The sequence below is a fragment of the Pituophis catenifer genome, unplaced genomic scaffold, assembly GCF_029215685.1.
Source record: "Pituophis catenifer annectens isolate HBS135680 unplaced genomic scaffold, rPitCat1.0.hap2 SCAF_3, whole genome shotgun sequence".
Classification (NCBI taxonomy): Eukaryota; Metazoa; Chordata; class Lepidosauria; order Squamata; family Colubridae; genus Pituophis; species Pituophis catenifer.
The window spans coordinates 182201704-182215416 of record NW_027256883.1 but is presented as its reverse complement, the minus strand read 5'-3'; the positions used below and the strand labels follow the sequence as shown (position 1 = coordinate 182215416).

Below are 13713 nucleotides of genomic sequence, written 5' to 3'. Positions count from 1 at the left end.
GTTCCTAAATACGAGATGTCAAATTTTAGGAAAATTTTCTTTGCCTTTTTTCCCCTTTCTTTTCATGTTCAAAGTTTGTGCAAAGAATGTGTTGGTACTGATGACATATATGCCTGGATAAAGGACTATAATATTTTAACATTACACCAATTTGAATGTGAATAAATGCAATCCTATACATATTTACCTGGAATCCTGTGTAAACCAAAGACGGAATTTCCAAATAGCCATGCACAGAATTGCAAGAACATTTCTTAAGGAAACAAACAGTCCTATAAGAACATGTGAAAAGATTATTTTGCTATTTTGTGTAATGGTATCTGCCCTTAATTTGGGAATAGGAAGCTGGGACCTTAAATCATATGGGAAAGGCACAATTCTGCCCTATATAGTAGCAGATGTTAGCTTAGCCTTCCAAACAATTTCTGCTGTTCTTCTGTGAAAAAATAGCATTGCTTTCTAAATGAATGGCAGAAAATATTTATCAGCCAAGCACAATTCTTTTGTTCCAGATTGCCCACATGCAGGTGACAAATAGTGTGAATCTTTATGATTTTTATAAATTTATATGAAAGATGGCATTTAGCTTTCTACCCATACTCGGTCTAAATCACTGTGAGAGAGTGAAGGGGCCCCAGCTTCATCCTGGCCAGCCTCTTTTGCCATCTCTCACCTCAATGACTATCTTTAAATTTCGCTGACATCCAAGGTTCCCCTTTTCCATCTCATCATACTTGTATGGCTTATACCTCGGCAGATTTGCTTGCGCTGCGAGATGCCCCCCTCTCGCGGCGATGGCCTTCCACTCTATCGAAGGCCTACCTTAAGGACGGGCTTTGGAGCCCCGAGAGGTGGCATGTTTTAAAGCGGGGATTGAGGGGTTTTTTAATTAGGGTTTTTAATAATCTTTTAAGGGGAACTGGGAAGGCGACCAAAGGGGATGGGGGGGGTAATCCACCTAGGTCAGGGCCCAGCCTGGCACAGGGTAACGGTCTGGAGGGCGCAGGACGAGGGATTGGGGATGTCATCAGCACGGTGGATGGGAGGGGCAGATATGGCGGGAGCAGAGGACCTTATCTTGTGCCGGGGGTGCGCACTCGCTACTTGAGAGCGATTGCACGCCCCGGTCCTCAAGGCTCCCCTCGGATACTAGGTGGCTCAGATACTCAGGACCTGGGCCTCCGGCTAATGCTGTGCAACGCCAGGTCCGTGGTAAATAAGGGCCCCCTCATTTACGATCTTATTCAAGAGGGGGGAGCGGACCTGGCGGGTATTACGGAGACCTGGTTGGGCCCGGAGGGAGGGGTCCCTCTGGTTGAGATGTGTCCACCAGGCTTCAGAGCATTCCATCAGCCGAGGGCCCAGGGGAGGGGCGGGGGGGGTGGCGGTTATTATTAACGAAGGTCTGGGTCCGAGGGAGACCATTGTGCCACAGATTGCCGGGTGTGAGTCCCTCTTTGTGAGATGGGGTCATGGGGTTCAGATGGGCTTGCTGCTTACGTACCTGGCTCCCTGCCGCGTGGCAACGGCCCTGCCCGAGCTACTCGACGTGATAGCCACGGTGGCAGTTGATACACCCAGGCTTATGGTCATGGGTGATTTCAATCTGCCGTCCGTTGGTGAAACGTCAGAGATGGCTCGGGAGTTCATGGCTTCCATGACGGCCATGGACCTGACCCAGTTAGTTCATGGCCCCACTCACAGGGGGGGACACACGCTGGACCTGATTTTTGTCTCTGGCCAGTGGTTGAGTGGTCTTATTATAGGGGATATAGACATGAAACCCTTGTCATGGTCAGATCACTCACTCCTTCGTCTGGACCTTCGAACCGCTACACCCCGCCGCAGGGAGGCGGACCCAATTAGATGGATCCGCCCCAGGCGCCTGATGGATCCTGATAGGTTCCAGACGGAGCTTGGGCCAATTCCTGAAGATCTGGCACACGACTCGGCCGAGGACCTAGTAGCTGCCTGGGATCGGGCGGCTGGTGGGGCCTTGGATCGAGTCGTGCCTTTGCGGCCTCTGACCCGGTGTCGATCCCTCGCGGCTCCTTGGTTCACCGAGGAGCTGAGGGAGATGAAACGCCGGAAAAGACGCCTAGAGAGTGGTTGGAGGGCCAGTCTCGCTGAATCTGACCGAACACTGGTAAGGTCGCATATTAAGACCTACCTAGTGGCGATAAAGACGGCAAAGTTTAACTACTTTTCCGCCTCTATTGCGTCATCAGGGAATCGTCCGGCCGCCCTGTTCAGGGTAACCCGCTCCCTGCTCCATCCGGGAGCGCGGGAGGATCCCTTGGAAGGCAGGGCGGAGGATTTCGGACAATACCTGTATGACAAAATCACTCAGATCCGGGGGGATTTGGACTCTGACTGGGTAGATCAGGGCAGGGTGACGAGGAATAGTCTTGAGAATGTTACCTGGGAGGAGTTTGATGCTGTGACTCCGGATGATGTGGACAGGATTTTGGGGAGACTTAGTGCGGCCACATGTTTACTGGACCCGTGTCCCTCCTGGTTGGTACTGGCCTCCCGGGAGGTTACACGAGGCTGGCTCCAGGGTGTTATCAACGCTTCGTTGAGTGAGGGTCACTTCCCCGCCGCTTTGAAAGAAGCAGTGGTGAGGCCTCTCCTCAAGAAGCCGTCCCTGGATCCGGCAATATTGGCCAACTATCGTCCTGTCTCCAACCTTCGCTTCCTGGCGAAGGTTGTTGAGAGTGTGGTCGCGCGACAGTTTCCACAATTCTTGGAGGAAACATCCTATCTAGATCCGTTCCAGTCGGGTTTCAGGCCTGGACACAGCACGGAAACGGCATTGGTCGCGTTGGTTGATGATCTCTGGAGGGCTCGGGACAGGGGTTGTTCCTCTGTTCTGGTCCTGTTAGACCTCTCAGCGGCTTTTGATACCATCGACCATGGTATCATGCTGCACCGGCTGGAAGAGTTGGGGATGGGGGGCACCGTATTACGGTGGTTCTCCTCCTTTCTCTCCGACCGGTCGCAGCTCGTGTTGGCAGGTGGGCAGAGGTCGACCTCAAGGCCTCTTATATGTGGAGTGCCTCAGGGGTCGGTCCTCTCGCCCCTCCTGTTCAACATTTATGTGAAGCCGCTGGGCGAGATCATCCGTGGCTTTGGGGTGAGATACCACCAGTACGCTGATGACACCCAGCTGTACATCTCCACCCCAGGCCACCCCAACGATGCCCTTGAAGTGATGTCCCAGTGCCTGGAGGCTGTGCGGATCTGGATGGGGAGGAACAGGCTCAGGCTCAACCCTTCCAAGACTGAGTGGCTGTGGCTCCCGGCATCCCGATATAGTCAGTTGACTCCATCACTGACTATTGGGGGCGAGTCGTTGGCCCCCACAGAGAGGGCTCGCAATCTGGGAGTCCTCCTGGATAGGCAGCTGTCCTTGGAGGAACATCTGACGGCTGTAACCAGGGGGACCTTTTGTCAGGTTCGCCTGATCCGCCAGTTGCGGCCCTTTCTTGATCGGGATTCCCTGTGCACAGTCACTCATGCCCTCGTCACCTCTCGCCTTGACTACTGCAACGCTCTCTACATGGGGCTCCCCTTGAGGAGCACCCGGAGGCTCCAACTGGTCCAGAATGCAGCAGCGCGGGTAGTGACGGGAGCAGCCTGGCGCTCCCATGTAACACCGCTCCTGCGCGAGCTGCACTGGCTCCCAGTGATCTTCCGGGTGCGCTTCAAGGTGTTGGTTATCACCTTTAAAGCGCTCCATGGCATAGGGCCTAGCTATCTTCGAGACCGCCTGCTGCCACCGACAATCTCCCATCGACCCGTGCGCTCCCACAGAGAGGGCCTCCTCGGGGTGCCATCAGCCAAACAGTGCAGGCTGGTGACCCCCAGGGGGAGGGCCTTCTCTGTGGGGGCACCTACCCTCTGGAATCAATTGCCTCCAGAGATAAGGAGAATCCAAGACCTCGGTGCCTTCCGCCGTGCCCTTAAAACCTTCCTTTTCCAGCAAGCCGGGCTGGCCTAATTTTTTTAAGTGTTTTTAAGTGTTTTGTTTATTGTTTTTAATTAATGGGGCCAAATTTATATATGTATATTTTAACTGTATTTTAATATTTGTACTTGATGTTTTTACTTGGCTGTTCACCGCCCTGAGTCCTCAGGGAGAAGGGCGGTATACAAATTCAAAATAAAATAAAAAATAAAAATATCAAGTGCTCCTAAAATAACAAATATAGGCACAGTTACTTGAGCAAGGATGCAGACTCTTATGAAGTGAAGAGAGGGATCAGCAATCAGTAATTAAAACTGGCATACATTTCTGCTTTGCAGATACAGCTAAGATCATGCCAACTGGCAAAATATGGGAATGCAGCTAGATTGTTAATGCATAAATTTAGGGCTTTTAAACTATTCCATTTACTAAATATTACTTGTAGTAATAGGTATCACTCATTAATTCTTGACCAAGTCAAACTCCTTCAACAACTGCTAATGTCCTGTCTGCATTAGGTCTTATATTCCTATAATTCTTAACCTAAATAAGAAACAGTTGGAGGAGGCAGAGCAGGCATAGAGCTTTGCTCAGAAAAATGTATTTTTCAATACCATACTGTGAAATTTCCTTTCACAGTTTATCCATTTCCAAGCCAAATTTATTACTAAAAATATATATGCATGTGTAGAAGAGACTGACACTATTGTCCTAATTGCAACAGATAAAAAATTTACACAATATCAACATATGTTCCATGGTTTCAATGTTTAAATCCATTTCTACATATGTCTCTCCACAAATACTTAAAATCGACACTAATTCCAACCTAATTGAGCACTTGCTCAAAATGATGGTCCACAGCATTTTTTTTCCTCAAGAGATTTATAACTGAATAACATTTCAAAAGTTTACCTTCATTTGAAAGCACTAAAATCACTTTGCATAATATGAGCAGTGTAGAATGTAATTGAAAAAGGTATTCATTCTTTGTTTTATTGTTTTGTATTTTATTTTTTATGATAAAACAATAAATTAAAAATTAAAAAAAGAAAAAGGTATTCATTCTTTCTTGCCTACAGATAAAGACTTGGCACATGATATAAATTATTAAGGCTACTGAAGGGTATGTCAAAATTAAAATGATACAAACTGTTCTCTTAAGCTGAGCATAAATTAAAATTATAGTCTTTCAAATACGGAATTCACAAAATAAATCTGAACAAGAAAAAACAAAACTCTGAATAAAGCCCAAATCCAAATGATGCATTTTTTTCATTTAAATAGAATCATTAATTTAGTTTTACAAGGTGACCAGAGGTGGTCAACTTGTAAAATGTAAAATTAGCTTAACTATCATTTATTAGAAGCCAACAACCTTTCATCTGTTGTGAAAAATGATGGCACAATAATCAGAACATGATATGGCAAATCTGACTCTTTACCACACAGTAATTGGAGGTTACTACATTCTCTGTTGGCAAGATGGACAAAGGATAATGATTGCATTTTGAAAGCCTGAACATCCCCAATAACAACTACAAAGACAACTGAAATATTTCAGAATGGTTTGGCCTTCACTTATGATCTCCTACACAATACAATATTAGCAAGTTCATGTCCATGTATTTACTTAAAGCTAAGGTGACAATAAAACACAAGACAAGCTCAGGACTGAAGACAGACCATGAAAAATTGATCCTACCATTCTTCAACAGATAGCAAAAATCATCCAAAGACCAAAAAATAAAATAAAAGTAGTTCTGGTACTAGCAGCCACTGCAAGCTCAGTTAAGAAAGAAGCAATTATGCCTTTCACAAATATATTCTCTGTAAACTTTCTTTCCCACAAAACTATATTAACAAGATATAGATATCACATTATAGTATCAACATAGAGAGAGTATCAATATATATATAGAGAGAGGGAGACATTTCTTATTAAATATAATAGGCTGGGGTTACAAAAACATATATTTTTTCTGATGTTTGGACCTATAGATACAAAAACACATTAATCAACCATTCAGTTTCAGAGTCCACTACTGTATAGTGTGGACTCTGGCTAATAAATTTAAATAATAATTTGAAATTCTAGACATGATTAAATGTGAATGACAATATCTTTGCTTTAAAAAAAGTTACACCAGTAATCTTAGAGATGTTGAAAGGGCATTTGACTCACAAAATCTTTTGCAAGAAGTTTTCAACATATCCCATGAACAAGACTGGTTACTTTCTGTACTTCTTTCTGTTCTGTACTCTTTAGAACTGAAATCAGGTATTCTCAGAACTAGAACTTGTACATCTGTTCTCATTTATTCACAATTGTTACAAACTAAAAGGTGAATTGGAAAAACCAATGTTCAAGGCAGCATATTACATGTGCATTACATAATAATCACAAGAATCACGTAGAATTCAAAAGTGAGTTGACTCATTAAACTTAATGGGCTTGTTAAAGAAGCTGAGTATTTTTCTCAGCCTTGTGCCAAATTCTGGAAAAAAAAAGTCAGGCTGCTTTAATAAACAACAGAGAGGTGCTAAATTTTGTCTATCATCCAAAGCACTTCTTCCAGATCATTTTGAAGCATACACATACCCTTAGTAAATAGTCCTGGGAAAAAAGTTTCAAAAATTTCTTTAACAATCTCCATATCCCTCATCTTAAAAATTGCATATTTTCTTAAACGCAAAGCCAACATTATTTTTTAATTAAGTAGGGGTCATAGTGTAGATTTTAATAAAAACAAATATAAAACCTGCAGGCTTATACAGGCTCCACTTTTTGAATGAAAAGAAGTAACGGAATTTAGAAACAATGGAAAGAGGAGGCAAAGAAGAAACTAGAAAAACAAGGACCCAAGAAAAACCCGTTTTAATTGAACAAGCAAATAAAGAAGAAATTGTTTGGCTTTAGGTCTTAGTGTCAGCCCAATTACTAGAATTGCTTTCATTTTTTTTATCTGCAAGCTAAAATTAAATATTGAAGGAAAATTAATGCAGGTTCTTGATACAGTAGTTATTTGAACAAGTTAATTAGAGGAAAGATAACCTGAAACATATGCCAGGGCTACAAGCAACCTCAAATCTTTTTGTGGGATGTTAGGGACCCATTTATTCTAATTGCTAAAAACAATATTTTAAGAAAAACACCCAGAAATCGTAGACTGAGCAAAGGAGACTGATCATAATATCCCCCTAAAAATTCCTCTTCAAACCGATTTTTTAAAATTGTAGAGCTGCCAACAAATACATTCAACAGCACCTAATTTACCTCACGGCAGTATCCATTCTGACCTTCAGCCTCCCCCACAGAACTAAGTGCAACACAACTCCTGGTATAAACCACAACAAAGAGGTGAGAAACAGGAAACATCTCTACTCAATTTTAAGCTCAAATCGATAAACCAATGTTAAAGTATGAAACTTCAATGAAAAATGATGATACTTTTTGAACCTCTCCTGGAGAAAAAGGGTATCAGACTGCCAAAACACTCTCAAAAATAGTGAGAATTAGAACTGAGATTATTATCTCAGGATACTGTTATATAAGGACCATTAAATAAAAACTGTAGCACTTCCATATGAGGTCTTTATGTCAGACTCTTCCAATCACACAACAGCTCACTTGCAAGCATCTGCTAGTGTTCAACCAGCTCTACAACAAGTAATTGAAAGTTTACTTGTTGCTCTGAGGGTCCAGTGATGTGGCAGCATCTAGTCAACTTTGGCTGCACCTTAGAAACTAAACAGGATCAAATGTGGTCAATAATAATAAACCTTGTTAGATGCTGCAATAAGACTGCAGAGACTGACTATAAATAACAGCATGACAAGTAACAACAATGGTGCAGTGGAAAATCTACAAGAAATACCATTTGTTTGCAAGCAAGAACTGATGGGACCATAAAATAGAGAAAGTCATAAAAATGAAGAAACCAAACTACTCTGGAACTTTAGAATTCAGACAGACAAGCAACTGCCACATAACATAACAGACTTAACAACTGTTACTAAGAAAGGCAAAGTATGAATATTGGAGATGGCAATACCTAGAAACAGCAGAACAGAATTAGTATTTGGATAGGAGACCATCAAGTAATCCTAAATTCTCAGGGAGGCTGGAAAGCTGATAAAATATCCCCAAAGAAGGGAATGGCATGTGGATATTCCATGAAGTCATCAAAAATAAAACTTCTAGCAAGTTTGACTTTTACCTAGGGAACATATTTTCACATTGGCAGAAATTCCCATCTTCCCCAAGAGTTAAGAACATACTGTAAATGCCTACAAGCTGCTACCCATTTTTTCCTTTACTACAGAGCTCCACTAAAAATATTAAGTATGAAATTCTTCTTGGCTGCACCAATTTTCTGATGGTATGCAGAAAACTATTTTGCTCAGTGTTAAACTAAGGTTCAGAACCCAGTTCAATTTCCATAATGAAAAAAATGGAATATTAATAAATACGTATGCTTTCAGTTTCCAGAGTTACATGCTTCCTTAGAATGAACCCAATAATATTTAGTAGAAATGTAACTCGGTTTAAAAGGCAACAACATGCCATAGACAATCATTTTTTATTAGACGAAAGAGAAATTTACAATGTGTCTTTAGAATAAAGTTCTTCCCAGTTGTAGAAGAAAGACCTGTTTCTGATCTCCGGGTAGCTATAAACTTTATGGCTGTTAAATCTGCAGGTCATTAGAAAGCTATTTCAGTATATCCACCTGGTATGGACACTCCCATGAAGACATATTAAGCAAATATATGAAGAAACTTATATTACCTAAATAATGTTCATGTACTGCCTTCTTAAAGTTATCTAGTGTTGTAAGTGCATGACTATTGAATCTAGAATTGTTTAATTTGAACAGACTGGAAACATATGTTGGAAAGTCTATTTCTGCATAATTCCACATTGATCAGAAAGCATCGCGAGTTCCAATATACATTGCTGACAAAAATGTTTTGTAGTAAGCACAGAAATCTACAGATAGTCCTCCACTTATGACCACAATTTAGCCCAACATTTCCATTGTTAAATAAGACAGCTTTTAAGTGAGTTTTGTCCCATTGTACGACCTTGTCACAATTGTTAAGTTAATGACTGTAGTTATTAAGTTAGTAATACAGTTATTAAGTGAATCTGGCTTCCCCATTGACTTTGCTTGTAAGAAAGTAGGAAAAGGTGATCACATGACCCCTGGACATTGCAACTGTCATAAATACATGCCAGTTGCAAAGTGTCTGAATTCTGATTAAGTGACCATGGGGATAGCACAATGGTCATAAATGTGAAAAACGATCATAAGTCACTTACACCAAGTACCGGTGTAACTTCGGTCACTAAACAAATGTTTGTAGGTCAAGAACTACATGTATATAGTTAGCTCACGTTATTGAACAGTTGTCTTCAAAATTCAGTTCAAGGCTATCTATATTCTCCTTTTTAAACTCTCTTATATGACTGCCCATTCCCCATTCATTATTATAATGACCAGAAATCTATCTTCCATTTCAGTTGCCTTGTGGCAAGATGGGCATAAGCAAATTTAAATAATAATAATTTATTCTATTTTGACAGGTAATATGACAGGTAGTGGTAAAACGTAAAGCCACCTTCAAGCAGAGCTTGACACCTGCATCCATTCCATTTTCTTGTTATAAATGTGATTTACCACTGCCTTTCTCCAAGATTCTTTCTTTCCAATTTCCAACTAGCCAACTGCCCTGATTTCCCAGGTAGTCCCAATGAAAATACTGACTAGAGACAATGCCCTTTGCTTTCTGAAATTGGCCATGTTGACTACATGTGCCATGCTGCCACCTGCTGAGCCTGGTGAACCACAGTAGCACCCATTATCCCCAGATACGGCTTTTCTGGAGTGTACTCTCTAATTCAAAAGTGCTATATAACTTCAGATAAACTCCTTCAGAGGAGTTTTACATAGATTTTAACACATAAGTATTAAGGACTGATAAGAAAATGTCATAGTTTCTAAAGATATAAAACATGTCCTCTCTGTAGAATTTTCTATGAATATACCAAGAGCTAAAATATTCTAGTTTCTTCACTCACACTTGACACCTATTGCCAAAATCAAGAGACTGCATGATTTAATGTTAAAAATTATGAGCCACATTGTGCCAAAAGGATATCCTTGCACAAATATTCATAAATATACACATCGAAGAGGAAGCTCTGGTATAACTTCCCAAAACTTAAGGAGACTGATGGCACTTTTTCCAACCAATTTGCTTCGCAGTTTCCTTCATTGGATCATAGCATGACTAGGTTGATATAGGCCCGTGATGGCAAACCCATGGCACGCGTGCCAGAGGTGGCACGCAGAGCCCTCTCTGTGGGCACGTGCGCCGTCACCAGCTGCTCTACTGGTTTTCAGCATGCACATGTGTGCCGGCCAGCTGGTCTTTGCGGGTGCTGGAGCACTGGGAAACGGCCAGAAAATGGCCAAAAAACAGGCATGCACACGCCAGCCAGGTGGTGTTCGGGTTTCCGATGCTCCAGCACGTGCAAAGACCAGCTGGCCGGCGCGCATGCACGTGCTGGAAACCAAAAGACCAGCTTGGCCAGTGCATGCATGCGCACTGGCCAGCTGGTCTTCTGGTTTCCGGCGCTCTGGCGCACGCACGTGCACATGCATCCCGGTTTGGGCACTTGGTGCCAAAAAGGTTCGCCACCACTGATATAGGCTTTAAACTAGGTGGAAGAGGAAGACAGGTTGCTTATGTAGATGCAGAACACATGGGAGACAGATTATATTTCATCAATTAACAATTGGTAGCCTGACTGTAAATTTGGTGGTATGTTTTGGGTGAAAGCTGGAAGCATGTTGGTATACATGACAATCGGTGAATTTCCTGTAGAATGTGAGGTTTGTGTTTCCACTATGTAGTTCTACAGTAACATTCAGAAAGTAGATTTGTTCTGTAGATAGGTCTAGGTAGATAGGTGTTTAAGTTATGATGGAATCTTAAATAAAATCTCAAGTAAAGGAATTTCAGAGGGTAAGAGTTAAGAAAGCATTCTTATAAGGATATTGAGGAACATTTGTGTGGCCATGGTTGTGTCACAATGGCCTAGCAACGTTGCCATTTCTCAGCAACACTGTACCATGTTGTACAATATCATCAAAATGGAATTTAAAGTAGCCACTGCTTCTCTATGTGCATGAATATCCATTTTGTGCATCAAGATTTAGGACATCACCATTAGTCCCGCACAGTTAGCTTAATTAATAACAATTCTGGATTAATGTAACAGCTTACAGGCAGGAAAGGCCGCCTAAAGCTTTTAAGCAAATTACAGTTCCCTCCCTTTCATTAATTTGCAATTCAAGTATTATCTGCAACATAAATTTGATTTAATCACTGAAAGAGAACTAAAAGCTTTTTCTATATTTCTTCCAGTTTCTCTTCAAAAATGTACACAAGGTCATAAAGAGAGTTGGGAATACTCACAGGCCCCATTTGTGCATTATAAAATCTCATTAACTGCAGTATGGCACGGGTATAAATTTATATATCACCATAATGCTGTCTTAAACATCAGTGACCATGTGCATGGGGTATTTTCTGAAATTAAACTAGGATACAAGCATAGACATGCTCCCTTTCCATTCTCATCCAGGCCACCAAATCCTATTCTTCAATTTCCCCATGTAACCTACATGTTGATTTTGAAATACTGTTTTATCATATGGAATTCTGAATGCACTTTTCATGTTAGACAAACAATTCCCCAAAAAAGGGTGCTGTTTAAATTTGAGATGGAAAAACTATGGTTATTCAGCTACTGTCAGGGTTATAGTTCAGCAACTATCACTAACAGCAAAGCATGTAGGAGTTGCAGTCCACCAGCATTTGAAAAGCCGCAGGTCTCCTCCCTCTCCACAGTCATAATCATATAGTAAAAAGTTATATTTTATCTTTAATTTTTTATAATAAAAAGTATTATTTATCTAATTGACATCTAATTGATTTTTACTGTATAGTTCTGGAAGAAATCCTCTATTTTACCTGCAATTAATGGTTCTGCATTTGTTAATACTAACAATACTTACCTAGTAACTATCACACTAAGAATCTTTCCGATGCAGATTTAGAAATGAGTAATGTGAGTTATCTAAGGGTTAAATTCATTCTTATGCAATTCCAAATTTATTTCAAAATAGCTTAAGCAAGCAATATACACTGTCGATTAAGTTCTCTGAAAATAAGAAAGTGCTTTTCCTGATAATGTCTCTTGTTAACTACACGCAGATATGACACCATACCAGTAGAATTGCTGATAGTCAATACATGGACAAGGAAATTCTTCCTAAGAGTTCCTCTACCATGAGATAAAACCATTTTTCATCCTCCAGATACGTAGAGAGTAAAGAAGATGATTTTAGCACAGATAAGCAGACTTTGTTATCAAAGCAACATGGTAAAAAACATGGCCTAAGCTCAAGTCATGCAGAAGGTATGTAAAAATCTCTCAGAAAGCCACCACCCTAATTCTCAGGAGTGTAAGAGGGGGAGGAGATAAATCACAATCAGATTTGCAAGATTCTATATCCGTAATGGCGAACCAATGGCACGGGTGCCACAGGTGGCACATGGAGCCATATCTGTGGGCACGCGAGCGTTGCCCTACCTCAGTCCAGCACACATGTGCATGCTGGCCAGCTGATTTTCGGGCCTTCCAGGCTCATTGGAAGTCGGGAAATGGGCTGTTTCCAGGGCCTCGGGGGGAGGCGGGGGAGGCTGTTTTTGCCTTCCCCAGGCTCCTAGAAAGAGCAAAAAAATGGGCCTACTGGGCCCACCGTGCCATCGTGTGCCAAAAGCGGGGGGGAGAGCGGGGGGGAGAGCGGGGGGAGAGCGGGGGTGTCATGCGTGCATGCGTGGGGGGACGGGGCGCATTGAATTATGGGTGTGGACACGCGCGCATGCAATCCCCTTCCACTACCCCTGCTTTTGGCACGCCATGGCAAAAAGGTTAGCCATTACTGTTCTATAATATAGCCAATCTTAATAAAAAATAGTTTGTCTTCTGGTGGAATTGATTTCTTGGCCTGGTATATATTCTGGGGTTGATACAATGTTGCTGAGTAGCAATTCTCACAACTGAGTTCATTTATTGGCAATTGTGAATAGCATCCATCACTTCCTAATATCCAATCTAGAACAACTCGAACTTAAATCCTAGAGGTTATATGTTTGCACATTTAAGAAAGCTTTTCTATGCCCAGTCCTGAACTGCTGAATGTACTGATTAATGCAAAAACAACTGTGACAAAAAGCAGGAGTAACAGTGATAATTTTATATCAATCTATCTCCTCTAAAAAGTATTCCTTTAAAGTAGCATTATGAGTCTGCTTTCTTTCATATTCTAGATTTTAAAAATAAGATGGGATTTGCATAATCTTTGAAAAACCTATTATGTGTTCCTACTTTAAATACTTTTAGTTTAGGTAAGTATAGCTTGAAGAGACAATCCCAAGAACATTCAAAAAATATGTAACGTTATTAAGCACTACCACTTTCAGTTTTGAATATACACCATCCAAATCAGAGTGCATGCAGTAATTGTGTCATCTTTTTTGCAGGGAAAAATTTTTTTTTTTACCTCCTTAAAAGATTTGTTTAGAGTTTAAAGCAGTTTTGCTTTAAAGAGTTTCAAGAATTGGATGCTAAAGCATCTTTCTCACTTTGTATCTGAAGCAAACTA

At 41.4% G+C, this 13713-nt stretch overlaps 1 protein-coding gene across 3 annotated transcripts in view; it reads right to left on the bottom strand.

The window, feature by feature from the left end:
* ACSS2 (acyl-CoA synthetase short chain family member 2) overlaps positions 1-13713 on the bottom strand; it is a 63340-nt gene that overhangs the window by 38556 nt on the left and 11071 nt on the right. The gene's annotated exons all lie outside the window — the stretch shown is intronic.